Here is a 616-nt window from a genome sequence, read left to right on the forward strand (position 1 = left end):
GCTACTTTTGGAGGAAAATAGCCTTTCTCTAGTTCTCTCTACAGTCAAAGCTGGCAACCTATTTTAAATTAGTATGTCTATAAGCATAGTGATTTCCTGACATGAATTTTATTGCAAGTTGTGTCTTTACAGTGCGGGTCTGGTTTTACATCCATCGTTTTATACCCCGCCTGTTGTGCTCGAGCTGGAATTACAGCCAAGGTGCGTCTGTGTGCCGGGGGCTCTGACGGTGCCCGGGGGCTCGGGCGGGGCTCGGGCGGGGCTCGGGGGCTCTGACGGTGCCCGGGGGCTCGGGCGGGGCTCGGGGGCTCTGGCGGTGCCCGGGGGCTCGGGCGGGGCTCGGGCGGGGCTCGGGGGCTCTGGCTGTGCCCGGGGGCTCGGGCGGGGCTCGGGGGCTCTGGCTGTGCCCGGGGGCTCGGGCGGGGCTCTGGCTGTGCCCGCGGGCTCGGGGGCTCTGGCTGTGCCCGCGGGCTCGGGCGGGGCTCTGGCGGTGCCCGCGGGCTCGGGCGGGGCTCTGGCGGTGCCCGGGGCGGGGCCGCCGCTCCCTCGGGGCGGGCCCGCAGCGCGAGACGGCGCCTCAGGGCCGGGCGGCGCTTCATGGGCGGAGCGGCCCCCG

Source organism: Erithacus rubecula (genome assembly GCF_903797595.1).
Source record: "Erithacus rubecula genome assembly, chromosome: 10".
NCBI lineage: Eukaryota > Metazoa > Chordata > Aves > Passeriformes > Muscicapidae > Erithacus > Erithacus rubecula.